The following is a 12,683-nucleotide window of genomic DNA, read 5'->3' as shown; positions in this document are numbered from 1 at the left end:
GCAAAACGTTAGTTCTTTCGTCCCTGCAGAGGATTTTATTTCTCAGTCACTACAAAAATAATCCGGCTTGCGGGTTGCGATCCTACCTACAACATTCCACGTCGCAGTGAGGGACCCCGTCCAGGGCCATCCCGCGACGTCGTCGTGCCCATAGATTAGTGCAAATGCGCATTTGCAGGGAAGCTCAATAGGAAGCGTCCGAAGGCCCTCCGCCTCCTTGGAAGGCTGGTGTGCGGAATAGAGAGAGGGCGAGAGTGGGGGGAGGGCGGCGGGAGGGAAAGGGGAGTCGCTCGCTGCTTGCCTTCTCGAAGGGATTGAGTCGTCAAGGAGGGAGATGACGGGATATGAGGCAAGGAGGCATGCTAGGTCGGTGAAGCACCCGCCACCCGGTACACCCAATGTCAAGTGCTGTTGCAACGCATGAGACGAGGTTACATAAAATTTAATCGCCACAAACTTTTGCCTACTCCTTAACCCCCCCCCCCCACACCACCCTTTACGTTGAAATGCGCTTCGCGGCCTATCCTCTGGGGCTTCGTTAGAGTTTCCTTCCTACCGTCCACACTTTATAAAGGAAAAACCCGTCCTCGACTTTTAGTGGTTTTTTTAGTTATGCATAAACAGTTTTTGTGTTTCAGTATGGTAATATAAATCTAGGTTTTCTTCAAAATCGATTATATACCATATCATAATATAAATAAATAGTCGCTCTTTTGTTATCACTATTTTGCAGAGGAAACCCCGTCCACCGCCCTCGACCTTTAGTGATTTATAATTATACATTAACAGGTTTTATATTTCAGCCCTGGTAATGAAAATGTAGATTTTCAGTCAAATTAATTTTATGTCAGATGATAAATTAAATAAATGGTCACTATTTTTTATGGTATAATAATTAATTTCCGTGAATTTCCGTCTCATTTTCAAGTCTAAGAATACCTATTGGTTCATATATATTTTGCAGTTAAATCCTCCCACGAGAATTTTGATATTTTTTATTATTTTTCTTTAGTCTTTTTTTCCTACTAATATTCTAATGTTTTTAGGTTTTCTGCGTATTTTTTTAGCTTCTCTTTCCTTCCCAGCAAAACTACAACATTTTTAAATTAATTTTTATTATATTCACCCTCATATTTAGGTTTAACCCCGAATGAATTGAATTTAGAGTGTAAAGATGATAACTCTATTCTTCGTGCACCTGTTTTACCTATTGATTATTCGTTGAAGATAGTACCACCCACAGTGATAAAACCAAATGTTGGTTTGATTTAATAGGGAGACTAGAGCTCACCTCGTTCCAAGCCCTATGCGGAATGAGAAATTTACCCTCAAGGGAAAGTGATGGGGTCAGTGTTTTTTTTGCGCTGTGGCACCGACAGAAGGATTCGCTGGTGTTTAAGCTTCGATTAGGTGAAGAAAATCGCTTCAACTATCTATCCATCACGAGCGATTCCCTTTCGGCCGTTCCCTCTCGCCCCTTTCCCGTGCGTTTCCTCTACTCTCCCGGACGGCCTCCGGCGAGAGTCTCCCTTCACGGTCATCTCCCGAAGATGCGCGAAGTTCCTCCTCTCTTTCTCCCAGGAGTCGTATCCCTTCGTATCTCCCTCCGTATCCCCTCGGCAAGGATGAGCCTCTCCAAAAGTGGTTCCGGGTTCCTCCCCACGATCACGTCTCTCCGCGGCGCAGACCTTCAAGACCACATTCGACTCCTGATGGCCGCGGGCCGAGCGCGCCTCTTTCTTCTCTCTCCTCCTCCACGGGCCGATCCCCAAGCCACTGACATCCACCTCTATAGCGCTGAAGGATCTCGACGAGTCGATCCCATAACTACAAGTATCGTGCGGAAATACCTGTGATTGTTGTCAAATTTCAGCTTTTACGCCGACATTACGCTCGGGGGTCAAGGCATTAAGAGCCCGCGAAAACCTGCTTTTCCCCGCGGAGCGCATTGCTCTAAGAGTTATTGGCTTGCAGCTGCAAGTCGAGACTTGGGATTTGCAGATAGGTATGGAATGAAAATTCCAACCTTATGGGTGTAAGTAAGTTTTCGGGAATCGCGATAAAGCAATAGAAGTTGAGTTTCAACGAGATTTTATTCTTGCATCATACGGTGGAAAAAAAGCGTAAAATTCTCACTGCGAATACCGTTTATTCCTCTAAAGGTGCGCCAAATGTTTCATCATTTAGTTTGAAATTTGACGTGTACCATGGGCATCGCTCGTGAAATCATGGAGCCTTTCCTTTCATTCCAATCATATTTTTACTATTCATTAATTATTCCATCCTCCATTAAGCGTTGGAACCCCGAGTGACATTATGGAAGTGTTACAATCTGTATTAATGGCCCAGTAAATTTGGTGATAGTACATAGTATGCCCCAAAGTTGCCGGTGACGACTTTCATGTACCATGTTATACTTCCTTATTTAGATACGTACAAGATAAAGTTACATCAGTCGTAATGAGTGGCTAAGGCGCTGCTATTACAACTTGGTGGTGTATTGCCACCAAACGTGGAAAGAAACACTCGTATAAAGATCTGAAAATGCATGGTGGAATAACTGCAAGTAATAAGGTTTTTAAGAATTGCAGCTATTGAGTCTAATACCAAAGGCATGAGTCTAGTAGCTAGTAAAATGAGGAAATAGTTGTCTTTGCAGTGTAATAACATCCATCCCTAACTGCCATTTTGGAAGAATTTTAAGACATTCGACGACATTAATTAGCAATACATTTTAGAAAAAATTCAAATTTGAATAATAAGTATGGTAAACGTTTATTGAGCTAATACAGGTATAATCAGTAGTAATGAGGTTTTTAAAGCCCTGAAAAGCCATAAATCCTGCTATAGAAATCTATCCAAGGCAGCAAAAACTTAATGCCTACTCGGTATTCAAACACGTGACCCTAGAGTTGACCTAAGGCTGGTCGGCAAGGTCTGTTATCTATTTTAATATCATTTACTCGTTTTAAAATTTTAGAAAGTTTCAAATCCCTTTGCCTAGAGTACGGCCACAATTGAGGAATATATTATTGATTTTTTCATCCATAAGCAGGACGACTCCATAACGCCTCACCGCATTTTTATTATCCTATACAAGTAGTACTTTAGTCATTAATTTGCTTGCTGCTCTTCTCATCTAGGGTGGAATACTGAAAGCTCCTCAGCAAGCTAGAATCCGTGCGCAGGTGTCATTCTCACCCTGGCTCCTCCGTGTCTCCGGGTTGCAAAATGTACGTACGTATGACGCACGGTGCCTTGTTACTTTGTCCTGAGTCGAGTGAAGAAACACCATACAGTTACTCATTCCATTTCTTGGCCGATCCTGCATGCTTTTTTTCCCTCGGGCATCCTAGTGCGAAAATTTTAATTGCAAATTCTTGATGGAAAAGATCTTCCGCGCAAATAAATGCATCCATAAAAAAATAGGAGACTCCATTTTCAAAGCTAAAGGGCATTCCTTCGAATCATCATTAATTTTTCATGAGTTTCGTCGGATAGGTTAAGTGCTTTTGTTAGTGGGTGAATGGAAATTATGGCAATTCCTAAGTGCAAATTGCCATTCAAAAATTAATCTTGCGAATAAATAAAGGAATGCATTAAAGCACATGCATGTTAATCATCGGTAATAAACATGTACCATTACTTTCGAGTTATCTAGCTATAATTCATAATTTTTTTGTGAAATTATTCTTCATTAAATTTAATAGAAATTTTTACGCGTAAGTTTACTTATTCTGCTTACAAAGTCATCATTTAACTTCACACGATCGTCGAACTACCAATTGCGAGTACAGAATATTGAAACGAATTTGTAGTGAATGAAATGACATACTACCTTGATCAAAAAGTTCCCGGAATAACCACCGTGTGGCGCTCCCATCGTTCCGATTTGAGTTCTGTTTTTTTTTTAAATTGGTACATCTGTTGTTGATATACCCTTTAAATCTTAGTGTCATAACTTGACATTTGCAAAAGTTACGTAGCCAAGAGTACATCTATCTCTGTGTGTGTTGGCGATTTTTTACAATTGCAGAAATGGATTTAAATTTGCAACAACGAACTTGTATTAAATTTTGCGTAAAAAACGGATTTAGTGGCGCACGGACGCTGGAAATGTTGGAAAAGTGTTTCGGCAACGATTCTCTAAAAAAAACGGTCGTTTACCAGTGGCACGAGCGGTTCAGAAGTGGTCGTGAGTCAATCGAAGATGATGAACGCAGTGGCAGACCATCGACATCGAAAGTCGGTGAAAGAATTGATAAAGTAAAAGAAATGTTGGTCAATAACCGCAAATTAACCATCAGAGAAATAGCGGAGGACTTGAACATTGCCTATGGATCCGCCCAAGACGTGGTTAATGATTTGGGTTTCCGTCGTGTAGCAGCAAAGTTGGTGCCGAAAGACCTCAATTTCATGCAAAAAAGAGACCGTGTTGACGTCGCAAAAGACATGATTTGCGAGGCTGAATCCGATCCCACATTCATCAAAAGGATCATTACTGGAGACGAGACGTGGGTTTATGAGTACGACACGCAATCCAGACATCAGGCAAGTGAATGGCGTTCACCAAATGAGCCGAGACCAAAAAAACCACGTCGTTTTCAGTCAAAAAAGAAGGCAATGCTGACGGTTTTCATGGATTACAACGGTGTAGTGCATCATGAATTTTTGCCAGAAGGCCAGACAGTAAACAAAGAGTATTATTTGGGCGTTATGAGACGTTTGCGTGAAGCAATTCGCCGAAAGAGACCAGAAATGTGGGCAGAAAACTCGTGGATTTTGCACCATGATAACGCACCGTCGCACAGTGCTATCATTATTCGTAATTTTTTGACGAAAAATGCAACAAATACCATCCAACAGCCACCGAATTCACCTGATTTGGCTCCCTGTGACTTCTTTCTGTTCAATCGAGTTAAAAAACCATTACGGGGAACGCGTTTTAGCAGCCGAGAGGAAGTAATGGAAAAATCGCAGGAAGCACTGATGGACATTCCGAAAACCGAATGTAAAAAATGTTTCGAGGATTGGATCAAGCGCTGGCATAAGTGTGTTGCAGTCGATGGGGATTACTTTGAAGGGGACAATATAGATTTAGATTAATAAACTTGTATTTTTAATTTTCTGAATAAATTCCGGGAAATTTTTGATCAAGGTAGTATGCTCTTAGGTGAGTTGTAATAAAGATTTATATTTGAATGCAACAATTTCAGAGTGTAAAAATTATTCGCCTCCAGTCAAGGCGAATGTTTTTTACCCTCTGAAATTGTTGCATTGAAATGCACATTAGCGGATGACTCCGTTAAAAGTTACTGTTGCGGCATCTCCCGCAGTTTCTTTGGAATTTATATTTGAAGCAAATTGCATTCACTCTAACTTCAATGTCTTAATTTGTATTCCTTCAAACTACGAGGGTTAATATTTTTATCGTATTTTGGTTGGAATCAAAACTAGTCATAATACATGTAACATTTAATTTGTTAATTGCTTATTGACTTATTTTTTTAATGAGAAAATTAGTCGTCGGTATTTAATTGACTTTAACACAATATTACTGCGTTTGCTGTAAGATTGTGATGTAATAAGCACTGGTAAGGCTGTTTTCTTTGCCCTTCCTGGCATACTCAATAGAAACAACATCAAAGAAAACAATACTGATGGGAAGTACGAGCGTGTTTAGGAAAATAGCAGGAAAGGCAAGCCACTTAATGTTTTTAATTTTATTTTCAAATTCGTTAACCCGATCGTTACCATGTTTTTCCAACTCTTTGGAAGTCAAACTGCTTATCTTATATATCTCAGTCAAGAAATTCATTATAAATGATGAAAAATAAATAATAAGTACTTGGATAGCAGGAACATTCGGTAGATGTCGTGAGGGATTTTTACGTTTTTCTTCCTGCCTTTGGGCATCTTCTTCGTTCTCGATCTGATAAAGGTTAAGTGTTCCCCAGCGATGCGCCTCGTGACTGCTAACTCCTCTACTTAGATCCGCTGCCGCATCCTCTTCAACATTCTCCCCCTTCCACACGCTAACCACCCAACCCCCACTCTTTTTAAGGATTCCCTTCGACTTCTCGATCCTTTCCCATAGCCTCCTCCCGCCCTTCCCATCCCCCCATTCACCTCCCCTAGTGGCGTCTTCCACCTTTAGCCTCCATCTCTCTTCTGGTCCGTTGCTTGGATAACACCACTCAGCCTGCATTTTCAATCAAAAAGCCTTCTACGGGGTTGGAATCCGGGCAGGCTGTAGGTAGTAATGACGTGGAATTAACGTGTATAGAAGCATGTATATCCAAAGAGGATTCCCTAGGAGTAATCCCTTGTTTTGGTGGTGGTTAACAAGTCCCTCAATGAGAGGTTATGGTAGTCGTACGCATCGTATCAAATTTCTAATGCTGATTAATGTGTTGAACTGACTACATTATTTAACATTGAATAAGTATTTCAAAAAATAGACTAAAGAAGTGTATTTAAAATGTTGCTTATGGTTATTGAGCTTGGGCAAGTCAAGCGTCCCTTTGTTCTTGACCATGCTTATTATCAGGTTTACGACTTATCGTTAGAATTCCAGAGACATTCCTGGTTATGTCAGAACAGATGAATTATTCCGTTTCCAGTGTGTGTTGTGTGATGTAATGGGCATGACGTCAGCGTGAGGTTTGAATGCTTTTCAACTGTGCGACATGTATCTATATCTTACGTTTACTCATTGATTCCTTTCCTGTTTATTTCTCGTGCACCACGCTATGTTAGAGAAAAGCATTTAATAGAAATATTTTGGCTGATTGATCCGTTCCCGAAATTAGACACATTCAACCCACTGGACGCTTAATCCAGGTGGGCGGGACTTATCCCCTTTCCGTTACCCCTGAGATGATTCCCGTTGGGAATTATATTCGAGAGTGATTGGATTGATGCCGCGTAAGACATCTCCAGGAGTTAGGCCTGTGGGATGTTATTTCCAAATATCGACCGAAGATATGATAGGAGCATTGAAGATGTATAAAGATACCGATGTGGTGATAAAATATCGCTATATTGATCGATATCGATGGTTGCGTTCGAGATATGGAAGATCGATAAAATGGCTTTTATGGATTAGTGTCGAACATTTTGGGTGCATGGAGCATTATCAACAATTAAGTACATATCGCTAATCGAATGTAACTTCTATATCGTTTTTGGGCTACCCTTTCACATCGAAAATATCGTTAATTGGTCACATGCTGCAGCGATCTGAACCTTCGTTGCCGGCAGAAGAAAGACTGATTCTCTCTACCATGTGTGAGTCCAGGATATCGCCATAATTGTCTCATTAATTCGTACCGTAATGCCGACAACATTTTCATATCGAGCTTCGAAATATCGGCTTCCTAAAAAGCCATAACGATATGAATTAATGAGACAATTTTGGCGATATCCCAATCTCTTGTCGATACGTAAAAAAATTGACATGCAACCAAAATATCGTTTCTCGCGAAATGTGGAAGAAGAATACAGTGTGTCGTTTGGAGCCGTTTAAAAGTCTACTTTTAATGCCTTGAATAAAGGAATCGATAATTATCGATATAATCTATATATAGAATAAGCGGATGATCTAGAAGTAAGAAAGAGATTCGTTCCTTCGCCTCCTCCCCTTTCCCTCCCACGACCACCCCTTCCACATCCACGCTACACCCCTTCCAGTGTCTCGAACGCTCACCCCTTTCCTCCCGGTCCCATCTCCCCCGTCGACCATGAGACGTAACTTACCCATCGAGGACGTCTTCCTTTTGAAACTCGACAGAGTGTTTTCTTGCCTCCAAAATGTTTTCACAGTGCGGAACCGCGATATGAAAACCTTGTCGGCGCGTCTGTCGTCCGCGTGATGTCTCATAATAGCCATTCCGTTCTCTCACCTTGTCCACCGTGCGTCCATCCGAGTGAGGAGTCGCGATCATTATTCATTGGTCGTAATCTCCTGCGTCAAGGAAGCAATCGTCTTCAAATCCACTTCCCGGTTTTTGATTCGTGGAATTTCGGTCGGAGGGTGACTGAATGCGATTTGACCAAAATATTTTTTTATTGGTTCCCATACTCATCGATATTTTTGTTTGTAGTTGAAGGTCTTATCGTGCCGTGGAAAATACGTGGAGTATAAATATATTCATGGGATGACCGAGGGACCATTAATTGCCTTTTGAGTGCCTTTGAGAAGGTGCTCAAAACAGAAGTAGACGTTGAAATGCATGAGTAGGAATTTGTTTCATTCACCCGCATTCCTATTTTTTTACGAGGGTAGAAAAGTGCTGTTTTTCACGAAGCTCTCGGTAATGCTCTGAATAATTTTGTGTCATCCATCTTATTAATTGTGCGACTGTGAGTGACATCTATTTTCATTACGAATAAAGCGTGATGTGTATTTGTTAGAATGCCTATTGAAATGGTCATTTTATTTGTATTTAAGTACGGTTTTAAAACGATACCCTCCGTTTTAATAGAAGTCACTTGTAGGAATTCAATGTAATTTATTCGTTAGTTAAAATTGGGTAATCAGACCGCTAATGTTCTGAGTGAAATTCATTTCTACCTTTCAAACACGATGATGTCTTGTGGAAACGAAATTACGTCTTGATAGCACATCTCGTCGCTGTCAGAAAGAAGATTTACACTCCTTGAGCAGAACATTTAGAATCGGATGCTTGGTTTTTTTTGTCTTTCGAATTAGACGACAGTCCAACTACTCATTTTAATGTACTGGATTTACGTTTTAGTAGACTAATAGACCTCCTGAACCCCTCAAAGGCAACGCTTGCATTTCGGTACTAGTTACCTGTAGGCTATGTTTGGTTGAGCGGTATTTTGGTATTAAATAGCTTTATCCTGTATGTTAGAGTTAAAATGCACTCTATAGTTAACAGTGTGCGACAATTTAAAAAATTTACAATTCAGCCATTTATTCTAAAGCGATCCATTTTTTCAATAAATATCATTTTAGCTATATACCTGTTGCTAATGTGATACCATGCTGAATTCTATGAAAGTGAGTAATATTTTCTTTACGAAAATCCGTAACGTCTCTCCAGTAAATGTAAATTTTAGGCTCTCTACTCTGCGTAGCCATGTAACGTGACTCGTTTCCTTCACATGCCACTTAATTTTCTATTGACTTGAGTGGGCATGAATGATCTCTGACGTGAATTATTCTTGGAACTCTTTTCGTTATTGTCTTCCAGAATGTTTGTTTAATTTCTTACGGCATTGGGCAGTCGACAGGCTAACGGTGTTCAATTACGGATAGTAAAAATTCACCGGGCAAAAGTTTGAATTACACCATTAGATTTGATTATATTTCTAACTTATTTAGCCCTTCATATAAATGACACATTTACAGTTATTTCAAATATTGTATGAATAATGAATATAACTTGATGTTAATTAAATTGTGTTGCTATTATTTCATTTTCATCTATTATAAGTATGCTGACCATCATTAATTTATACTATTAGGGGATATAAACAACTCACGAAAATGCCATTTGTTGAATTTATTTAACATAATAAATGGAAGATCCTGCGTGACGCAAAGTATAGTGTTTCCCAAGAGAACTTGACCTTAATTACTATATTACATGTAATCACCGTATTATTTTTAAATTCTTCCAGAAACAGTCACGTTATCACTGTACTCGTTCAAACTGGTGGATGCACGAAAGTATTTACGTTCTTCAACCTCAATTTATCATTTTCCACAAATATGTTATCGCCTAAAAATGTGTAATTTATATTTTTCTAATATGGTTTCGAAAAATATCATTATCAAAAAGGCACGGTACCCATTAAGAAAACCGTTCTACTCCAAACCAAAGAACCTATGTTAGATTTCCGGTGACTCTGGACACACTCAGCTTTACCCAATCTGTAGAACTTTTCTGGTCCACTTCAATCAGATTTTGATGGGAAAGCAAAGGCCATGCAGGGAAGGTAACCATATCCCCTCTAACATGAAGGTACGCGTCTCATATTATCACCGCCTTAGCAAAATTTGAGCTCGACCTTCACTTTCCAAACCAGCCTTCGATTTGAGTACCGATTACTATCGCTATTATCTGAGGGATTCCTTCGTGCTTCTCAGTAGCTGTTGAACCATATCTTTTGTAGCAATACGTAATAATTTTCCGATGAACATCTGAGCAAATTAGAGTATATGAAAGCTCTGCGTCTCTGATTTGGAGGTTAAAATCGGTTTCTGTCACTTGAGATCGAATAAGATTGATTCACGTGAACACGTCTTCGATTGTTGAAAAAAGTTCGATTGTAAGCAGGGCGGAGGGACAGTTCGCAGTCAGGCGAGGAAACGACTCCCTCCCCCTTCGCCCCCTCAACGTCCCACTCTCCCCCCCGCCCTCCGCTGAGGACTCGCCACTTCCATTCGTGCCTTGTGTACATGGGACCACAGCACATATGTGCGAGCCATTCCACCCCCCCCCCTCCTCAAACCCCTGGCCCCTCCTCCCCAACCCGTCTCCATCCCGAAACGAAAGAAACGCGCGGATGGCCCTTGTGCAAGCCAGAGACGCGCACCGCAAAACTCCTCGCGAAGGCCGATTCTCTTTTCCTCCTCCACCCGCCTTCAAAAGTGGCCCCGCGCATGTGGATATGAAGAAGACGAACAGGAATAATATAATCAGAGGATTCGTGACATATGAACGGCATATTTTTATTTTTTTCCTTTTCCTTTTTTTCTCTCTCTCTCACTGCCGGGGCCGTCAAGGACGGCTGGCTCTTCCCGGATGCGGTTAAAGGCAGTTTCAATCCATCGAATATTCTCAGGATTCACTCATTGCAGGGGAGGATGGAAGTCAAGGAAGGGGTAAAAATCAGAGTACTTCGCGTTCACCGAGATTCAGCATGGCCCTTCTCCTTTATTGCGTTGTAATTATTGCAGTTCTTAATTGGCATAAATTACCAACCTATAAAATGTCAGACGCAAAGAGCATGCCAATAGGCCAATTAACTGTTGAAATGCTATCTTTTTCAAGAAGGTCAGAGTGGATCAATCGTAAAAATGCTATAAAGTTCGTAATGAAATTAATTAAACATTGAAATATTCACTCCCTCGGATTTAATAGGCCAGCTCATTTGGCAAAAGTTGAATGATGGTTTTTTTGTATCGTCCATTGAGTAATATGGAGTATTCAAGGAAGTTTTCACGTAGCAAGATATAGTTCAATCTAAGTAAACCATTAACTTAAAAATAGTAAGTATTGAAAATGTCACGATTAAAGAAATAAAATTACGTTATCTATGAGTTCCTGCTGAAAACCTCGAAAAGCATTCAATGCTCTATTAAAGTGGCAAATATATTTTGGCTCCAAAAGCATTTAAGTTAGTTCTTATCAGTATCACCACAGCAGCTTCTGAGATTCTACCTTTCGAATATATTGACCGTAGTAACATGCCTAATGTTCGTTTGGTATTAGTTAACGCGACTAATGCTCAGGTTATTTACACCAGTCTGGATGTTTTGGTAATTAGCGCTAGATGAGATGGTAGTTAGCGGTCGTCATTAGTATGCTCTTATATTAAGGTGGGGGCGGCTAAGGAGTCCGCAGATTAACCATAACCGCCGGAAGAAGTTCTTTGTCGGCTATCCAAATTGAATCTGGCTTTCTACGGAAAATACGTCGTCTAAAATTAGTCGTCGTCGGGATTCAATACCGAACTATCAAACTGCAATGAACACCGGAGCATTCCAATCGCCTAGCACGATGTTTATTTGCTAGAATCCTTCGTCTAATCCTGAGAACTGCGGGCGATAGCACGACGGTAGCTTTAACGCAGTCATCCGATAACGTGAATGAAAATGCATCACTTTCGAAAGGTAAAAATCGCTCGCCAGACGAATGATTTTTACTCTTAAAATTTTTCCATTTTAATCTTTCGTTGGTTTGAGTGAGTAGTTGTCCGGGCAAATTCTGCGTTTTCTTAGAGTGGTATCCGGATTTTCTCCGTCAAATTCGTGACACTTTTTTCCTGGGGAGGATAATAATCATGTAATATGTCTTCTCTCGAAGACTTGACTGGCGTTAGGTCACGAACTAATGACGGGTATTACCCTAATGCATTATTCGTGGCATCATTCCACAAAAAGTGTCCCTTTCAAAAGCCAATGTTTATTCGCGATAACTTCGTCGGAGACTTTCTCCTTAATTCGCATGTGCCAATCTTGTACGAGTGAGAGTGAATACTGAAGTTGAACGATAGGCTGCATTAGCAAATCATTCATTCATACTAGGGCTATTCAGAAATCAAACTTCCAATTGGCTCATAAAACACATGAAACCATACCATACAGCGATGGCGTATTTGTCACCGGAAACAATTTCCCTCTCATTAACCGCTAATTTACTATGTATTTTGTTTAGTTTTGCTGAAGCTGTACTAGATTAAACCTGGAACTGGTCTCTGTTGCTCTCGTCAGCTATTCAGTGCGTGACTTGATTAGTTTTATTCATGCAGATGGAAAAGAACGCCGTGGAGATACTTATCATGGTATCCGCGTATCACTGATTTTTCAATCACTATTTTTGGCTCAAATAATCTAAGTGCTTTGTTCTTTCTCTCTCTGGAGAGATTGGAATCGTTTGGATTGAGATTTTGTCATATAAAGTTTTACGAATTTCAAAATTGATTCT

General features: G+C 40.4%; 1 protein-coding gene across 1 annotated transcript in view; it reads left to right on the top strand.

The window, feature by feature from the left end:
• LOC139686779 (uncharacterized) overlaps positions 1–12,683 on the top strand; it is a 472,645-nt gene that overhangs the window by 183,147 nt on the left and 276,815 nt on the right. The gene's annotated exons all lie outside the window — the stretch shown is intronic.

Source organism: Hetaerina americana, unplaced genomic scaffold (assembly GCF_022747635.1).
Source record: "Hetaerina americana unplaced genomic scaffold, ioHetAmer1.1.p SCAF_15, whole genome shotgun sequence".
NCBI classification, from domain to species: domain Eukaryota; kingdom Metazoa; phylum Arthropoda; class Insecta; order Odonata; family Calopterygidae; genus Hetaerina; species Hetaerina americana.
The sequence above is the reverse complement of the archived record's forward strand: the minus strand, read 5'-3'. Positions and strand labels throughout refer to the sequence as shown.